This window comes from Opisthocomus hoazin, chromosome 4 (genome assembly GCF_030867145.1).
Source record: "Opisthocomus hoazin isolate bOpiHoa1 chromosome 4, bOpiHoa1.hap1, whole genome shotgun sequence".
Lineage (NCBI taxonomy): Eukaryota > Metazoa > Chordata > Aves > Opisthocomiformes > Opisthocomidae > Opisthocomus > Opisthocomus hoazin.
Genome location: NC_134417.1, coordinates 62,978,748 through 62,996,839, shown reverse-complemented (window position 1 = coordinate 62,996,839; position 18,092 = coordinate 62,978,748). Strand labels below are relative to the sequence as shown.

General features: G+C 38.0%; 1 long non-coding RNA gene across 10 annotated transcripts in view; it reads left to right on the top strand.

Moving 5' to 3' along the window:
• The window catches only part of LOC142361177 (uncharacterized), a 257,031-nt gene extending 243,124 nt beyond the window's left edge, over positions 1-13,907 (top strand). For all 10 annotated transcript variants that reach the window (XR_012763758.1, XR_012763762.1, XR_012763763.1 and 7 more), the window contains 4 exons: positions 6,033-6,229; positions 9,539-9,597; positions 13,354-13,522; positions 13,750-13,907. This is a non-coding gene — a long non-coding RNA (uncharacterized LOC142361177). The remainder of the gene's footprint in view (positions 1-6,032; positions 6,230-9,538; positions 9,598-13,353; positions 13,523-13,749) is intronic.
• The last annotated feature ends 4,185 nt before the right edge of the window (positions 13,908-18,092 follow it).

Here is an 18,092-nt window from a genome sequence, read left to right as displayed (position 1 = left end):
CCTGGATGCAGAAACTGGAATTCAGGTTTACACTTCCAGAGGACTGCTCAGAGTGCCAACACAGAGTCATTCTACTCTTTTTCTTTGTTTGAGCCAAAACAAATTATCTGGTCCACTAAAAACAGTTGTTTAGGTCTTGTCATCAAAATGAAAATTCACTTATTTGTGCCATTCCAGTCATCCTGAAAAAAATTCTGTCACACCATAATGATATTAAAACAGTAGAATTCATATGCTGTCTGATTATATGTTTAAAAAACATATGATTCCTCAGCTCTTCCAGAAATAAGTAGCAGCGTGACCACAAATTCTTTTTTATGTATGAAGATTTTACATTAGTCCATATTTGAAAGATGAGAAAGGGAATAGGAAACTGGTTACAGAAGAGAACTCAAATAGCATATTAAACCTTGGAATGTTTCTTTTTTATTGTGTTTAATACTAGTTTGAGAGAAAGAGTGGGATACCTTTATTAAACTAAAATAAAGCAACTGTCATCCATAATTCTGAGCTTAATACAACGATTTCAAAGTGCTGCAAAGACTATCTTGAGTATTATTTTGAGCTATCTTCTAAAGCACGGTGTTAGTAGTAATGTTTCTGTCTGACTTCATAGTCTTAGCAAGAGTAGCTGCCTGCTACTATATCTGATAACTACCTGTACTGTCAAAACACACTCAGCAGCCACTTCTTCTCAACACATCTCACAATATATTATTATCACAGCATTTTTTCCTAGTATTTTCTCTTTCTGCCCTTATTGAAAAATAAAGTAGGGCAACATTCTATTTCAATTATCCAAAAAAATAAAAAAAGCTCTTGCACCTACCACTACAGTGATGGTGCAGAAGCCTTGTGAACAGCTGTTGTTGAAGAGACACAGTTGGGAATTCTCTTAAGAACGTTTTTCACAGAATACATTGGTTTGTTGAAAGTGAAACATTTTTTCAAAGATGGTATGTACCTGGTTTAATAAGGCAAGCATAGCTGATCAGGGAGAAACAGATAGACACACTGACCCACTATTTAGATGGATAATTTAAGATATTTAAATCCATGAACTGTTTCGGGGGACAGAGAAGCATTTAATGTGCATTTATTTCACTAAATATTGTAGAACCATTTCAACTTGTGTCTGTAATTCTGTTTAATGGATGACACAGGGAGGCCCTCTGCCTGTCTACATGTAGAGCGGAGCACAGCACTGCCAGCCTACAGAGTAACAGGGACCAACCAAAATCTGGAAGCAGTAGTGTTGTGTCAGCCTGCTGCCAGCCCTACACAGTTTACCTGTGCTGAGAAGTGCAGTACGCTACATTACCAGCCGATCTCTTTTGTGCCTACGCTAGTTTGTGGTAGTGTCACTGTACTGTGCACCACAGCCATCAGGTCAGTCATAGCTGAGGATCTCTTCAGTGGTATAGAAAAAATCCTGCTGTGGACTATGCCTTCGTGCCCTGATTTTCTTTTCCTACTCTTCACTCTTTTTTTCCTCTTTTTTTCTCTTTTATTTGAATTTTTACTGTTGTTGTTCTCCTAGTTCAGAGCCAGAAAACACTGAACATTACAGTATCTGGAAGAGTAGAGAGAAGGTGGGAAATTGCTAAGGAGTCTGCAATGTATATTTCTAACACGGATCTGTTAACTGTAGCTTGACATTTGACTGAAAGCGCAGTTTAAGCATGAGAACTGCAGAGTGAAATTCTTAAAGCAGCATATTCTTATCTTCTATATGTTGATGTAAACACACGGTGTCTGTAAGCATTATTAATACTGCATCTGTAGTACACAGTGGTTAGTGAGGACAGAAAGTAACAAGTGATAACAGGTAACAAGTGGTGTATTCATCTGTACCCCACTGAACTTAAAAACTAACAAGTCTGAAGATCTAAGCTTGAGGCCGATGCTGAGATGTCCTTTGCTTTTGAGGCTGTGCTGCTTTTTACTGCAGTCCAGCAACATCTTCTTTTGAAGACATACGTGATAGAAATGCTTAAACCCAGCCCCAAGGTAATAAAGTATAAAAACACACTGAAAGTGCTAATACACAAAATGTACTGCCAGCTCCCCCAGGAACTGAAGAAACTTCACAATGTCCGGTCCTTTCCATCTTTTCTGGTAGAACTAGAACAGAGGTTTCTAGCCCTGTAAGTTTTAAAGCAAAGGAGTCAAAACATATTTGCTAATTTTGATCAACTTTGACTTGACTGTTGTTTTTAAAGAATAATTGTTTTAGGTCTCTGTTAGGCAAAGTGCAGAGAAATTAAGTGACTCAGTTACAGACATACAATATATTCATGGCACAGCTGGGAAAGGAATATGAATCACCTGATTTTCAGAACTAGTCTGTAAGCAATAAATAAGCTCTTGAAATCTAAGTTCCAAGCCAAGGCTTCATCTTCTTGTCTCTGGGTACTTGTAAGAAGCGACACTATACATTGTTAAATATTCACTAACTTGACTGCTGAGTGTCCTCTTTAGGCAGGACCCCAGTAGTATTATTTCCAGCTTGTAACTGATTTAAAACCTAAAGAAGAGTTGATCGGATTTTTTTTTCATTTGTTGTGTCCTTCTACTTAATAGCAGGATAGTATTTTACTTATAGGGATGCTAGTTTTTAGTTCAGTCTTACGCTGTCTTTAGTATTTGTCCGCTTCTCCATGCCTTGCTAGAGGGTCAAGTCCCAAGAACATCCCTGGCTTACTAGATGACTCTCTTTCGCTTCTGTAAAAACCCAGCCTTCTTGGGCCAAGTGAAAATTCTCCGCACAGGCCTTCACAGCCTTCAACTTTCCCCCTCCTTCTCAAAAACATACTCTTTTCAGAACCTTTCAATGCCTCTTTCAAAGAGTCAAGATCTTCAGATTGACTAACAAAACAACTGACATGTTTTCTCTGGCTTTTCGCTATGAGTTGAGACCATAGCTTTTTTCCTCCCTCATCGGATGGTTTGGCATGAAGCATCCAAAATGTAGATTGCTGGACTTGTTCGTGGCATTTCAAAGAGAGCATCATTTGGGCCATACATTAGCAAGCAGGCAAATAATTAATAACAACACACGTGGAAGCAAATGAATGTTTTGCTTGTTGAAAGAGAATGAGAAAGTCAGACAAAGGCCTGGGGTCTATGTCCTTGCCCTCCACAGCAGCAGAAAAAATAATGTTATGAATAGCATTTAACTTGAATTTGTAGCAAACTGCTGCTTTTATCATAAACAATTGCCAGATGGTATACATTATCTTCCTTTTTTCTCCTTTCACAAAAGCAGCATTAATTGCAGAGCAGCCCAGGGCTCCACTCAGCTCATCAGTGTGATAACACTTCATGACCCTGATTAGCCGTCAGTCTACTCAATTAAAAAGATCATTTAGACATTCACCCAATCATTTGCCTATCGAGCCACCTGGGCCTCAACCAGGGGCTCCATTTTTAACATTCTCCTGCCCTCTCTCATCTCGCCTAGCTTTTTTACATATCTCCAAAAGACGTAATTGAATTAAATAAAGCGTCTCAGGGGCAGCTGCAACATCTGCTGTTTGTGGTATGTCAAGCCTTCAGCATTAAAAACAGTTACATATGCTCCAAATTAGCAGGTCGCAGAGATGAAACAGTCGATGATAGTGTTTTTGTGCCAGCGTGAGAAGCAGCTCACAGCTGTGTGCAATTTACAATTAAAGGCTTTATCAGAGCTCAATTGTACTAGTGAATCAAGTGGTGAGAGGTCAGTTAGTGAATTAGACCAATTAGAGCTTGTACAGTTAAATTATCTGTCTTATTACCTACTGATAAACAGCCTTGTCATATCTTCACTCACATGATGAAGCCTGGAAGTGTTTTATGAGGTGGTACTGTACTTGTGTGTGTGCGCGTAATGGAACTCCTTAGCTCAGCAAAGTTAGTTCGATGCAACAAGCATGCAGCAGTCAACTTCTTAAAATGGAGAGGAAAAAACTCCAAACACCTGCAGTTAGAACCGTTAGGCAAAATTAAGTTAGAGCATGAGTTAAGATTACAAATCTTGGCTGCATTTCAAGATGTATTTTGCTGCTTGATAAAGTCTAAATTCATACAGTTAGCCAAGGGAAAAGTTATGCTTTTGATTTCTAGGGGTTTTTTAATTACTGTCTTGCTTTCTCTCACTCCCACTCTGAAGGAGGGATGGGAGGCAAAGGCCAGAATCTAATAAAGTCAGGCTCTGATTTCATACTGTAAAGTAATGGAGTAATAGCAGACAAAGACAGAAACTACTGCTTCTTAGTATCAGGATTTACATGGTTCTGGAAAACATCACTTGTTCATCTGGACACAGATGACTGAATATGCGTGAACAGACCTAAGGTGAGCGACTAAAATATTTTCAGATGTATTACGCATATGTCCTGGGTTCGGCCAGGACAGGGTTAATTTTCACCGGACTCCAGGAAGGGTCACAGCCAGGGGGTGGGGGATGACCCCACCTGGCCAAACAGAGCCGGGTATTCCATACCATGTGACGTCACGCTGGGTTCCGGGGGGGGGGGAGGAGGCGCGGCGGGAACTCACTCGCAGCTTGGGGGGGCGCGGCGCCAGTGCTGTTCGGGAGAGCGTACGGTTCGTTGTTGTGTTTTCTCCTTATTTGTATCGTTGTTGTTCCTGTTTCCCTCTGTTTGCTGTTCTGTTAAACTACCCTTATCCCGACCCACCAGTTTCTGCCTCTTTCTTTTCATTCTCCTCCGCACGCCGGCGGGGGGAGGGGCGGCCGCTTGGCGCTTTTGTTGCCGGCGGCAGCCGAAACCAAAACAGCATGCAAGCGCGCCATTTTATAGCTGGGTAGTATTAAGCATCTGTCATTGCTGTATTGTCCTACTGTGTGAATGAGACACGAGCTGCGCCAGGTACTGCAATGCCAAATTTATAGGCACCTAGCCCTAAGAATGAGGAACCTGCTGTAAGGGCCCTATAAAATTTGGGGGCGATAAGGGGTGGTGGGGATTATAATTAACCAGCACACCAAAAAATGCTGCAACCTTCCACCAAGTTGTATGGCATCTTGACACTGCTGCATGGCGAACCCTCCCTACCTAAGGCAATACTGTCTGAGGACCAGAAGTTTTAGAAACCTTCCCTTGAAAGGGGCTATCTGTACTTTGCTCTTGAAAATGAAGTAAGGCTCATAACTTTCTTTTAAGCTATAATCAAACACTGATAACGTGATGATGCCATTCTCTTTCTGGAGAAAGTCCTAGAGATTAGATCATCTGCTCAATTCGCTTCTCTGCAGAAGATAATCAATGATGTGTTAGACCACAGGAAGGGACTAAACATATGCCCAATTGTATAACCCAGTAGTCATGGAATTTGGCTTAAAGAAGAAGCATAGAGTCCATTCCCAAAATTGTATTTCAGTCTTTCACATCATCCTGTCATTGGACAAAAGGCATAAAAGTTATGCATCCCCTGTAAATCAGTGTTCTGAGTCACTGTTCTTCATTCTTCACAGTAGCACAGCTTCGGGAGGAAGGGTGGTTAACACCCTCACAGACTGGTTTGTAAGCCATCAGACAGCATGACAGTTAGGACACTGCTGGGAGACTCAGGGTTAAACTTCTGTGAGCAAAGGAGGATGTTTTACTTCAAGGTCTGTTACCAGAGACTGTTATAAGTAATTCTTCTATGTTGTGTGAAGCTGGGCTGTTCAAGTATGTTTGGGGGATATCTATCAGACCCAAGTCTAAACTCGGATTAAATGCTAGTCAAATACTAAATGGAGATATGGTGGGGGTTAGTGGGTGTTCTTTGATTCCACCTTAATATTCTGTTGTTGCAAACATAGATTTTTGGAAAGGACATTTGATCATGTTTAGTGCATAGCTTCTAGGTATTCAGGCAGACAGATTTTGCAAAATGAGGAGGCAAAGTTTCAAGCCGATGTCTTGAGATATCTTATTAGAGATTGTATCTGAAATAAATTAAGAAGTTTGTGATGCTAGCACTGGAGGGGGGGGGGGGCAACCAGTCTCTACCAGTGAATAACTTTGTCTCATTTTCCACAGGTTTGAGACTTGCATTTGAAGAAACTCTAATCAGCATGGAAATGGCCCTCTTTGAAACAGCTGATTTAACGCTTTAGTATTTTATTGAAATACATCCACCTCATTGCCAAGCTTCAAAGGTTTAACAAATATAGTTGAAAGAAAGATATTTTTGAACTCGTGGATGAAAAAATAAAGAAGAATAATGTTTTTGGAATGTAAATGAACACAATTTTCAACACTCTTACTCTTCCAAGTAGTAGAGGGTATCAAGTTCATTCCTCTAGGGGAGGAGAGAAACATGGCCAAAGTATTCTCAAAACTGCTGAGTATTGAATGTGCAGTGTACAATTGATCAGGGCCCTGATCTCTCCTACAGCGCATGCGCTTCTGGCAGTTATCGAAATTCTTCATCCTCTCTTCCTGTTGCAGCCTTCCAACTTTTGAGTGACATTTGGCCTTGATCAGACCAGAGTGAAAGTGAAGACCCAGACACCATAATTTTCGATTTTTAAACGCTAAATTGTACCTGACTGCATTTACATTAAAATCATTTCTGCCATGAGTGTGAGAAAGAATGGCTGACAGTAAACGTTGAAACAATGAATTAGAGCTCTTTTTATTCTTTTTATTTTTGTCTTCATCGTGTGACAATCGATACATTACTTCAGTTCCATTTTTAAAAGATGTGGGAGTTTCTGTAGCTTTCTAAAAAGTGGCTTTGAATCTTAAGTCTCTTGCTTTCCAACAGAAGTTAAGTCCCTGTGTATATAACTCATTATTAAGCATAAAGAAGATACCACTTACATAACTCAGTCTTTGTCTGAAACAGGGTAAAAACAGGAAAGTTGGTTAGAAGCTAAAGTATTGCAATAACAAGACCATATTATGTTGACAGACCAATTTCTTGAAAATTCTATTGTGAGTACAAAATGAGTTTATAGAGGGTGCAAGATCTAAAAAGAGCCACACTCAGAGTTACCAGTGAATGACAATGACGATTAATCATCTGTTTGCTGAGAAAACAGGAGCAGTAAGGGCATTGCGTCACTTTCTGCACTTATTAACCTCAACTTGGCAAGCCAAGCTCTTCACAGCACAAGATAGTGAAGCTGATCGTGGGCTTGAAAACACTGTTAGATGGGGCACTGCCAAGAGAATAATCTTCTGACATTTAGTTTTTCTCTTTGTTACTGGTTGCAGCTTAAATATTTAAAACCAAAAGAATTTTGGCTACTGTTATTTGTTTCCATCCATTTAATTTTTTACATTCTCTTTTTTGTACTTGCATAATAGAATAACATGATTCTATTCAGCTAGTTTCATTCAAAATTTTGAGACCATATGAAGCCGTAGCTATCTTCAGACAGCCACAAATAATGCTATGTAATGTACAATCATATCTCAGCATTCCTTTCTGTAACTTGTCACACTTAAAGTATCCCAGTGCTCCCTTACCTGTCCCTGCAGTACAGACAGATGCCTCCTGATATCATTGCAAATAAAAAATCCCACCCTATTAATAGCAGGTGCTGTTAGCCTTCCTTACTGTACAAAGCTCAGTTCTTCCCAGGCCTGTGAGCCATGGCACATGCCTGTGTACCTGAAAGAGTCAATGGAAGTGCTCTCTTCTTCCTGGCTGATTCAATTTAGTTGGCGTCTGGCACTGCAGCACAGCCTCCCTGCCTGTCCTGTAACAGAGCCACAGAACTAAAACTGCTCTGAGTTGCTCATGAGCTGCAGATGACCTGACTCCTTGGCTGGGCATCTCCCACCTGTGCAGCCCAGCCACAGCCCTTCTCAGGAGTGCATTACAGAGAGTTGTTTGGGACATTTGAACATTTAAGAACTAGTATATGGTGATACATATAAATGTTAAATCACGAATATAAATGTTTGAAGAAGTGGCGCACAAATAGCATAGCGGCCTGTTGTGTCATGGGAACAAATAAATCACCCGCCCAAGGAGTGGTACTTACATGCTCGCAGTAGTTGTCTTAGTTTTTACAAATACTGTGAGTTTCTTTGCAAAATCTCTGCTTACCTAATTCCCAAACATCACTACCACAGAGATCACATTAATATTATGTAACAAAAAGTTCAATAAAATACAATCAGACACTGAAGTAATTTGGTTCTGATGCATGTGTTTCTCTGTAATGGTAAACTGGGACGTACAACAATCTGATTTTCAAGTCTGTTTTTACCCATGACACATTGCCAAAAGTATATCTTCATTAAACCTCAGCAATAGTTTTTTGTTTTGTTTTTTTTTTTCCCACCACACACACTCCAAACATTCTTACTTTTTCTCTGGCATAAAACTCTTTCATTTTGTACAGCAAATCTGAGCTGTCTGAGGTGTTGTGAGGGCAAAGTCTTCATCTCCACTGCCTATAGGCATTGATTCATAACTGTGAATAGCTTTTATTTCCAGATACCCATAGTGATTCCTTCTTTTCCTTGTCCTCTGTACCCTATCTTCAGAGTTTCCTGCCTTGTCTTAGCTGTTAATATAGAGGCAGATAAGTCACCACCATTTACAATTCATCTCATTCAGTTACATTAACAATTACATTGTTTTATTTAAGACACAGGCTGCAATCTGTGTTGTTTCACTGACTACTAAATGAGAACTTTAACTGTCCTTGCACAACAGACAGGGTGAACAGACTGGCAAGAACCACAGTTGTCCCAAAGTAATTATTCCCAGTGATGGATTAGAGACCTTAATTTCAGTCTCCAGGACATCCTCCTGTTGTTTTTTCTTAAACATCTCAAGGCATGGGCAAATCTCATAGCCATTTTTTGTCTACATTATTTTCAAGTTATAGTATCCCTGTCTTTGTACTACTACCTGCAAACATGTTTTTTGTACATTTTTAGTAACGTGCAGTTTATGTCAAGGATGTATAAATACAGGAATTAGAATTAGGAATAAAGTTGTATAGAAATCCAGAGCAGAATTTCTTGGTAAGCTTTTGGAAATATCTGGCCAGTGGTCAGTGCCAGAGGTCTGGCAGAAGTTGTGAGTTTCCATTTGAATGGTTTTGAGGGGAACAGCAGGAGATCAGAAAGACACTGAAAGTAGTAACAGGGATAGTTTTAATGAACTATATGTACAGCAGTATTTCTAAACTGTGTCACTGGTATGAAAAATGAAGTAGATACCAAATGCTTCCTCTGAAATAGAAGAAGAGTTACCTAATTCTGTGGAAGCAGCACAGAGTATTTCAGTCTTGAAGAGGCAGGCAGAAGCATATCAGCTCTGAACTTCCAAACTGAATTAATGGATTCTACTTAATTATCTCTGTTCCTCTACTTCTTCCATGAAAAACACAGAGCAAGTCATCTACCTATGCTAATTCAGTCCCACCAAAGCAATCTGTACCAGATGAAATGATTTCACAAGACACGAAAGTAGGAGAGTTGCTCAAAAATCTTGCAGCTTTATTGTCTTTCTTATTTGTAAACCTCTAAGTAACTTTCAACATTTACACTTCTTTCTTTTTCCCTGGTCATTACAGAATACAGAAAGTGCATCAGAGGATGATACAGTTTATTAGAACCAGTTCTAGGTCCCAGGGTAAGTAGCTAAATGGGGTAACTCTGATGACTGTATACATAAATGGTAGAGTAACTTAACTACACATTTGTAAAGTGCATTGGGATATACTAAATAAAGTGTACTTTTTACTGCCAGTCTTTTACTCCAACTTAAGACCCTGTCCAGCTATTAAAAATAAAAGAAAAAGACACATGGGAAAATGAATCAAAAGAGATCTTTGTACTTCTGTCTTACTTTTTAGATCTAATAACATCTTTTCTAGGATGTTTCAATTAATTTAATCCTGCAAAAATCATAACTATTCAATACTATTTACTGTATTTATTCTCACAGTGAAATAACTTCAAATTGTATAAGGATTTTTTTTTCCAAGATGTTTGCTTGAGAAGGAAATCGCTACCTTTTTGATAATTTAGATAAATGCGGGTTTTGGGTTGGATGTTTTGTTGGGTTTTTTTTTTTTTTTTTTTATAGGCACAACACCAGACCTTCATATTGCTCATGAAAGATTAATTCTTGATCCATTATTATATTTACTCTGTGTTAATAATGTATTAGAAGTGCTTATTGCATATCTGTGGATGTATAGATGGGTACACTTTGGTTAGACCAGTCAGAAGTGTTGCTGAGATCACCCTCACTCCAGACGGATTCTAATGCTTATTGGTTTCATGTTTCAAGAAAAATGAGTCAGTGCATGAAGGAATTTTATTCAAGATGTACTTATTAGATGTGTTGCCTTAGTGAAGATTATACTTTCAGTATTGATCAAACCACTCTCCCCTGGTGTACAGATGATTAATTCCCTATTAACTCCTAAGATAAGACTAACCCAAAGAGTACATTTTAACAAGTGGCACTGCTTCCTCCAAAGTGCACACAAAGCCTCTGTATTAAAAGTAACTCCCCAAAACCCTTTTGTGTGCATTTGTTACCTGCTTACCTTGATGTATTGTTTCTGCTGACATAACACCTCTTCCTGATTTTGCTGAATAACTTCACTTTACTCTTGTCTGAAGTGATACCAGCTATCTGCTCATTGCATTTTTTGTATCCCTTCTTATAAGTGGTATGTTTAGAGCTGGTTTTAAAAGTTAGATGAAACATTTTATGTTTGAAAAAATGGTGATTCTGTGAAACTTTGCTGATGTTGGAAGTTTCTGCCTTTCTGACCTGGATTAATTAGTAGCCAGTGGGAAAAAGATGCATATGAATACCACAAGTTCTTGCACTGACCAGGTCTAACAAACCTGCGAACCTGTGTTTGTGCTTCTTGAAGACAAATGTCTTGACTGATGGCTATTCTGAGTGAGACTCTTTCAGTTGCACCAGTTGGAGAGTTTTATTATGTATATGAAGCCAAGAAGAATACCTGTTCTCTAGCCAAGTGATGAAATAGCTCATGTAATCTTTGGAAGACCCAGGGTGGCCCAAGTCCAAGAACTACTGAAAATTTTGTCATGCAGATCTCCAGCAGGAGACTGAGAGGGTCTTAACTGTAAGTAGTTGACTGTTCCTTTGTCTTGCTGAGGGAGTAACAGAAAGGCAAAGCTGAAACCTCAGCTTTTGTGCACAGGTCTTTATGTACTTATGGAAAATTTCAGAAAGATCATGATATCATCCTTCTGCAGTGTAGCAAAAAATAAACCCCAAAGCATCATCAAATATGGACACTTTCAGCTGCAGGCACATTTCCCAATTGCTCATCAGTTTGCCACACATTAGCTGCTGTCTGTAAAGCTGTTCCTGCAAGATGTGTATTTAGAAGAAAGCTTGATCACATGAGTAAATCTCTAACACAATATACAACTTGATTAGTGCTATGATTCAAATTCTTTTTGTGTCAGTCTCTGTAAGATTTAGTTTTTAATTACAAAACTTCTCTAAACGGTATCTAAACTTGATATTATTTCTCTGTTACTGGCCATGATCACATCTTGACAAATTACTGTTCTCTGCGAATCTTACAAGCCTGCAGTTTTGTCTTGTTTTACAGAGCATGAATGAAGCTGTGAGTTAGTCTGAACCTATTACCAATCACTGTGCTATCTCATGAGACGCTAACGTGTTAAGCATCGGGCTGATTACTAAGTCAAGCCTCTTTGTACGGACATTTCTGTGTAAGGAGTCTAGGTAGGATCACTATCTAGGATTATTTGAGGGTATAAAAGGATTAGAGCGTCCTGCAGCAAGAATTAAGTAAGCATAAAGACAGATTTACAGTGACATTATGGAGAAGTAAGGGCGTGCCTTTTTCTTACATATCTGTTTTAGAATTTGTAGTATCCCACCTTTTTCTGACAAGCTGCTTGCCATATCTTACTGTTTAAAAATGTTGCAGCTGAATAGTGTTGGAAGTTTCAGACAAAATATGTATTAAGATACTAAAGACCCTGTCTTGTGTGTGGAATATTTTTAGTTGTGAATTAAAATGAATTAGGTCCTACTTTTAATGACAAATATTTTGAACAGTGTCAGTTTCCTCCATTCAAAACTCTTTTAACGCAAGAAGTTTAGAACTAGTTTCAGAATCTGTAACAAATAAATTGGGAGAAACGACAGGGATGTTTACTGGTTTTGAACTATGTCTATCTCCTGAATATTGTTCTCTGGTTTTAGCCAAAAGTTTATTATAAATAACAAGAAAGTGGCTTGTTTAAAAACATTTCAAATTAACTTTAAACATCCAGATTATCTTGACTAGACAACACTATTCTGTTTTTTAGTACTCTGCATACAACTTTTAGAAGCAGGCTTCTAGAGAAAAAATTTGTAATTATGAATTTCAGATAAATTTTCTGACATATTCCACAATGCTTGCATAAAATGTTATAGATTGACAATCATATTTTAACATACTGTGAACATAAAAGATGGAAAATTAATAGGAAAGGACAAAATAATAGTCAATAAGAGGATACATTAAAATTTCTGTAATGTATTTTTACTTATATTCCAGTATTCGTCTAATTTATTTAGTATTTTAATGGAGAAAATAACCCAAAACCTCTTTAAAGTCTGCTTACAGACTGTGTGCTTACACCTGTCTTACATTCATCTTTACTGAATTTCCTGAAGTGAATATATGATTTTTTGAACAGGAAGGTTCAAGAAAAACTGAGGAAACACTAGTATTTTTATAAAACTTTTCCATAATTAAGGAGACTCTTCAGGGCAGTAACATGTCCCCTGCTTTGTCTGTAAAACAGCTCAGAGAAACATGTTGTTTGACCAGAACCATTCCATAAATCCATCTTGCTCACTGTTCAGCACTGGCAGTAGGAGAAGCCCATAAGCCTGGTCACTAACTGTGGTGTTCTCCCCTAATATCCACGCTCAACAGATGAGGGACAATAGAGGATGCGTCCCCACCTTTAATATCTGCTTTTGAACCTGGTTGTCCATCGGTCTGTTTAATCTCTTCTTGAACATGTCCTTTGCTCCAACTCTGTCTTTGATACCAAGTTACACAATCATTACCCTTTGTATGAAGAAGTACTTTCTTGTTTTAATCCAAGCTGCTACAAGTTTAAGCACGTAACCCTGGTTGTAGTTAGGCTGTTTCTCTGTCAAGACAACTGCACCATGCCTTTAATAACTGTATGGGTTTTGCTCTTCTCTGTACCTTTTCTGACTCCACTATGTCCTGCAGATATGGAGACCAGTACTGCACACAGTTATATAGCGACAGTATTATGTTTTCTGTTCATTCTCAATTATATCCTTGATGATGCTTAGCATTTTATTGTGTTTTTTTTTTTTTCTTTTTGGCAGCTGTTGGACTCTAAGCCAATTATTTTAGAGAACTGCCCGCGATGGTTCTGGCATCTCTACCGAGTGGCAAGTCTCCATTATGAGCTTTTCATGTGCCTGGCAAAGAACAGAGGGCTTAAAGAAGCTAAAATGAAAAACTCTTTCATAGGAAAAGTCTAATGACTGCAAGGTAGGTTTCAACAGTTTGTTTGGAGGGGGGTTTACAAAAAAGTGAAGTTGCACCCTCTGTAACACTTTTACTTGTATCAAAGGGTACTATTTAGATGGCTAACATGTCAGAACATCTATATATATAAAGCTCTTCCTTGAGGAACCTTCATCAAAAATACTTGACATTTTCTCCTATCAAATTTTCAAGATATTAATACAGAAGTCTTCTGTTTCTTTTCTGCGCAGAATGAATGGCACGTGCTGTGGCCGCATGATATCATAATACAGCATTCGGTCACTGCTCTGTATTTTGAAACTACAGGATCAATTCAATGCAAATATCACAGAATAATTGCTTAACCTGTCTTCCCCCTTATTCAGAGCACTTCAGTGGTAAGTATAAAATGAGCCAGCATTATGATTTCTGGCAAATCAATAAAATCAAAAGATTTGTGACCAAAACCTTAATTGTCTTAACAAGAGCGTGAATGCTTCTCAGACTAATGAATCATTGAGTATTATTGGATTCTTTTCCCCTTAAAGCTTTAGAATACTTCAGATTTTTGAATAGGAGAGTATTATGTGTGTTAATAGCTTTACAAATTATCTGTGATTTTGTACTTTGGACTATGACACTCATTACTGGACTTGTGTCCTGTCTTTTCCATTCGTCTGTGATAAATGTGTCTGGATCATCTGGCCCTGCATTTTTGGTGGGTTGTTGTTTGAGGTTTTTTTGTATGTTCCATGTATACAATAGAGGAAATTGTCAGCATTACTAGTTGCATCCCCAATATATGTAAGCAAATCTTTCCTAATACTAGTTTCAGACACTTGATCAGTGGTGAGTTTATTCAGATGAAGCGTAAAACCTATGAGCTGGGGTAAACATATCTGTGTCAGGGACTCATGTAAGCATCCCTGTTGGGTGGAAGCTGCTCCTTCAAAAAGAGGTATGGCTTTCATGCTCAGAAAAGCACACTCACACCCACACAAGTATCAGGGTTGGCAGTGATCCTTCTGCTTACTGCTGAGCTGTAGAGGCGGAGAAGATAATTTTGCAGTAAGCAAAGAATGCAAATATTCTTTCCAAAGTTGATGATGGAGGTGATGGCATGTTTCTTCTACATGGCATCTTCATTTGCAACTGTCATTTCCTTGGGCTCAATTGAAAAATGCAACCATACCATTGTATTTTTTTAAACAAATGATTAAATATCATATAGTAAGATTTTTGATATTTACCAAAAGTAAAATCATGGGCTTACATGCTTTGATAAGTAAGTGCAGAGTGCCAGACCAGGGCCTCAGGATGTACTCTTGCCTTTAAGAAGCCTGCTCTTCTTAAACCTACTTAAAAATGTTGAGCTTAACTCAGTTCCAGCTGGACTGGATCTAACATAATGCCAAAACATGTGCTAAGGTCTTCAGCAAAGTATTGAAGTCTATGAGCAACTACATCTCTAAGGACACTACAGAGGATGTAATATCATGAAATGCTCTATACATAGAGACTCAAGATATAGATGTCATTGCACTGATAAACTTGGAAGCAGTGCACGGAGCAAAGCCTAGCAGTGATATGATCAGCTCATTTAGATTACCTAGAAGACTAGTTTGCTCTCAAAATCGCTGAAGGAAATCCAGAACATTTACAAGAAGAATGGCATAAAGGATATTGTGACAAAAAATCCTGCACACGAAAAATTTCTAGATGAAGATCTTAGCACTAGTGTTAGTTAAACACCTCTAAGGGCAACCTTTCTGTGGTCATTTAGGAAAGATATGATCCGCTGGCTTTACAAACATTATCTGGAAAGAAATCTGTCTTTCTAGGAGAGCAACATAGATTTTTATTTTTTAACAGATTTTCTTCTTAATCCACATGTCTCTATGAAAATGCAAGCGTGAGATGCTACTCATAGATATTTACTTTTGCAGACAAGTAACTTTCAGCTCATAGATCTGGCCAAGTTTTGTTGATGGAAGACACTTACGCTTTTTCTCTGATGTTGATAGAACAGTCCTCTTCTGACTAATAAGCTAGAAAGTAAGCTCATCTTATCTTTACTGACATGAATCATGTCATTAATTTCATTGAAGGTTTTTGCTCAAGGAAGTATCATTCCTTAATTTATAGTGTAAGTTTAAACAGTAACAAAAATCCCAGATGAAACTCCAAATGCAATTAACACTATACATAGTCTGAAACACTAATGACATCTAGGTCATATTATATCAACAGTTGAAATTCAAAGCTCATAAAGGTCTCATCTTGCCATAAACTGTTTATGCTTAATTCTTTTCAGTGTCTACCAGACACATTCATTCCCAGGCAGATGATAAATAATCGAGCAGATTCCTTAGCAGATCATTAAAGACCTCACAGTAAAACTGCATCTAAGAACTCACAGTGCAGGGATATGATCCAGAGATGGCAAAGATCGTTTGTTATTGGTCTCATTCTGCAGGGCAGCAGACAATTTGAGTGGCAATCTGAGCTGACACCGGAAACAAATCTAGAAATATTTCTCTGAAAGTCCAGGCCAACTTCCTACTATTTATTGCAAAATACTGCAGAGAGGGAGCCTGCAAATTTGCAAGGTATTTGCAGAACTAATAAATTCTGTAAAGAACTACGCTAAAATACCATTGCTAGAGTAAGGAAAGACATAACCTCCTAATCATAAATAAACCATGAAGGTCATGGTCAACACACAGATGACAGAATGCAACTGAAGGACCACTTTAGTCAACTCAGCCTCAGGCACTGCAGAAAAATTGTACTTAAGTGTACTGATCTGTCAGAAGGCAATAAAGAACCAGGAATACCATCAACTTCAGCATGACATTCACAGAAACCTGAACTCTAAAAGCATTGACCTTATGTGTAAAGGCAGGCAGAAAATTATTGCAGTTGACAGAAATGGTGAATTAGAAAGACAAATCTTAATCCTGAATCAGAAATAATGAAACTAATAGTGTTTGTGAGCGGTGTACTATATATGCATATAGCATCATTGAATACATAACACCAGTGCAACAGAGAGTTTAAAAAATAGACTGAAAATAATCTGTTGTCAAAGTTTAGTAGAAGATTTGATATGAATTGTATACTTTCAAAGGGAAAATACAATATTTAAAAGAGAATAGTTTGAATCGCTGAAAGGCATCCAGATTGTTGCATATCTGGAAGTGTCTTTGCTAGTTCCACTAAAACAATCTTTTAAAAGGAATGCCAAGTTTCAGCATCCATGCAGGGACAGGAATGACTCTCACACATTGATACAATGCACAGTCGATTCGATTTATTGCTCTGCTTGCGTGGTTGCATACATTTTTCATATCTGCACACGCGATCACGCTTATTCGGATAGGCTACAGACATAAATCATGCGCTGTTCACGCACCCCATATTCCCTTATGATTGGTAGCTATGCACTAACACTAATAGCAACAGACCGTCTCCATGTCCTTGAACACATCTTGTTTTTGCTAACCCACATCATGTGCGCTATCAGAACTTTCTCAATTGTTATGCTTAGCTGTCCTTTCCAGTGGCCTGTTCAGTTATGCGAACTGTTTTGCTTAAGCGGCCTAGTCATGCTAACTCTCAAGCTACATCAACACCAACAAAGGGGTTAAAAGACTTCTTCATTTTTCATCTATAATCAGATAACCTATAGATATAAATGATATTTTAGTATATAACTATCCGGGAAGATCTTCATTACATTTTCATCTGGAAAACTGACGTTTCACAGTTCCAAGTCAATTGACTTAGACTGACATACATTGACCAAGCATCTTGCACTTTCATTTTACCACTCCCACCTTCAAACTATTTCTACCGAGGATTTCAGGTACAGAAAAACAGAAATAGTTTTTTCAAAATGAGTTTCTAATATTTAAATGGCAGTAGCGATTTTATGTAAGAGTTCTTGCACAAACATTGCATTGCTTATATATTAATCTCAGTACACCCTCTGAGGGGAAAAAAGAAAAAGCTAAAGCATCACCTCAGCTACCGTGACAATGAGCCTGAATTTTCAGTCCCTGTTAGCTATTATATTTGCAGCAGGACCATGTGTCCTGATATCTCTGAAGTAAAGACCTTTGCAGTTCGCGCATGCCATAACCAGAGTATATATCTCCCAGCCTCTTTTTCTTATATTTCTTGCAACGAGATGTATGCTACCGGTGATGTGATAACACATACAAAATGAGCATTTAGGAAAATTTAGAGTCCAGTAAACACAGTTCAGTTTTTTTAAAATGACTGCATTTAACCGTAGTGTCATATTTTTCAGAGATCAGCGATTATATTGACTTTAGGGTTTACCTCTCTTCAATCTCCACATTTTAATGAATCCAGATAGATAACATTCATGTTTTAATTTTATGCAGTTTATGCAGTCACATTTGCCATTAGAATTGTATGTCTCAAAAAAAGTAGAGATTTTGTAAAAGTAGAGAAAAATTAAAAGTATCAGCTTTAACTGCTGAATATTTTGTCTTGGTTACTTAAGCACAGATTTTTTTGTGATCTTTTTTTTTTTGTGCTTTCTTCAATATTTTAAAATGTATCT